Here is a 2498-nt window from a genome sequence, read left to right as displayed (position 1 = left end):
TTGCCTGAAATATACATAGACAAATGACCATCATACACCTGAATGCACCACAAAGGAGTGAGTCCTCCACTGTAAAGGACTAAAAGTGTGACTTTATACTTGAGGGTGGAAAAGGAAGGATCTACAGTATATAATGTATCAACACTAGCTATCTCGTGTTCTCTGGCAGCTGTGAGGCAAGACAATCCTTGTATTTACAGAAGAGAGGTGGTGTGTGTCTATGGGTGCAAAGCTGCAGCAGAGTATATACTCCCAAAGTTTACCCCTCAGTCTACACAGAAGAAAAGATCCTGGCTCAAGACACTTAATCAGGTAGTAAAGGGAGGAGGATTGCAGCTCGCTGGAAAAATCAATATTTACCTTCTTCAGCTGGGAGCTCTGTGGATGTCACACCACGCCAGTTGTAAAAGAATCGAATCGGTGGAGCCGGAGAAGATGGAGAGAGAGAGAGAGAGAGAAAACACAGTTAATACATTTAGTTAAACACATCTGATTAACTCAGCCTGACTTTTCAGATGCAGGTATACGTGTGCAAAGTGCTCTGCAGAGTCGTGCCGCTTGGTTATGATGATTAAATGCTGCGGCACTGTTGTTTTTTCAGGCTGCAGTCTAACTGTGATGACGACTAACATCTAAAACGCCAAGATAAGAAACAAATAATCCTTCATGGACTCTTAACACAGGATGTTTTAAATTCCACCTTCAGTGCAGCTTCGGGCCAGAATCAACTCGGCTGTATAATGAGTCAACACAGACATTGTCATAACAAACAGCTTCTTAACCTTCTTAACAAGGCTGTTTGATCCAGTATGAGTGGTGCTCTTGCAAGACAGAAGTGAGATCGTCGAGGGTCTGTCTGCCCACAAATCATTTCAGATCAGTAGGAAAGGGCTCAATGCGTCTTTGGTGAAGTTCTTGTGAAATTAACACACAGTTCGTCAAAACTACCCTCAGTTCCTTTTAGTCCATTCATATTTCTTTTTATACACAAGTGCAGGGCTGCACGTTTCTAAAGTTAACATTTGATTCAATAAATGTCAAAACTGTTTAAAAAAAATAATAAAATCCCTGGTGATGGAATATATAAATACGCTAGTAATTTCTCTCGTTTTAGCTCTAAAATCATCACCATCCAGAGTTATTCATTTTTCAGGTACTTGAACTTTGAGTGTTTCCATTTCCATTTTCACAATTTTATAACTTTAATCAACTGCAATTATTTGAGAACTGAAATCAATGTTATCTACTTTTCAGGTCCAGAGTAATATTACAAAATATATTTAACAATTAAATGATGAAGATAAAACTTTATTAACCTTTTGTGGAAATTCCCATCAGTAAATTAATTAAATAATCCCTATCTTTAGCAGCACTATTACATTGATGTACACATTAACCCATGTAATAGTACAATAGTGGAACACAGAATATATAATTTAAAATTGGCCATTCTGCATGATGAGCTTTTTACTTTTGGTAGTTTAGTACATTTTTGATGCTTTAAGGTAATTTCTTTTAAACATAAATGTTGAACATACATTGGCTCCAACTTCTCAATGGTGAGAATTGAAAACATTTGGGTTTGAACTGTTAGTCACACATAACAAGCTGTTTGTCATTACTATTCAATCAATGCCGTGTCATCTTCAATTAACTGAAAGAAATAATTGAGAAGATGGAAACAAAAATAGTTGGTGGTCGGTGCTGTGTCTGAAATGACTTTCAGAAAAAAAAGGTCTAGGCAGCATTTAATCACAACTGTGGTGGTCATTGACATTCATAATGCAGCCCCAGTCTGTTAACTGCTAGAGTTTATTTTCAGTCGTAGCGGTCACTGCCGAAGCTTCCTGCACCAATTCCCCCCACTCCCCCTCTTTCTTTCTTTTTTCTTTTTTGCATCAGTCTGTGTGAAAGTTCCCACGAAAACAAACCCAAGAATAAAAATGCATTGCTCTTTTTGTTCACATTGTCTTTTTATTTTTTCAACAGCCATTTACAAAGAATAGCTGCAGTTATTTTCTCCTTTTTTTTGCATTTTGAGACAAGCCACTCTGATTTGATTACCAGAACACAACACCCACCACACACATGAGTCACTGGTGAGAGTAGAAAACACATCAGTCATATTCTAAAAACATTTGAAATGACAAGTACTGTTGATCAGTGTCACCATAATGAGACACAGGCGTGCTTAGTCACCGCGTTTGTCAGGTCCTCATCAAGTCCAACGCAAAGCTACGACCGAACAGGTCCAATGTAACAAACAACATCCGTCACATCTGAAGAACGTGATGATAACGTCTGATTGGCTTATTTTCAGCTCAATTTTCTGCTTCGCAAATGTCTTTTTGTTTTGTTAGGATTTCTCTCAGGAAAAGTGGGTTTTCATACATCCTGACAACACAGAATAAACAACATTATTATTCATTGTTCTTTGTTGCATAAGACCATATTCAGTAAGAAAAAATAAAAGCTGTGAGGGAACTTGAATTACAGCA

This window comes from Trachurus trachurus (assembly GCF_905171665.1).
Source record: "Trachurus trachurus genome assembly, chromosome: 14".
Classification (NCBI taxonomy): Eukaryota; Metazoa; Chordata; class Actinopteri; order Carangiformes; family Carangidae; genus Trachurus; species Trachurus trachurus.
The sequence above is the reverse complement of the archived record's forward strand: the minus strand, read 5'-3'. Positions refer to the sequence as shown.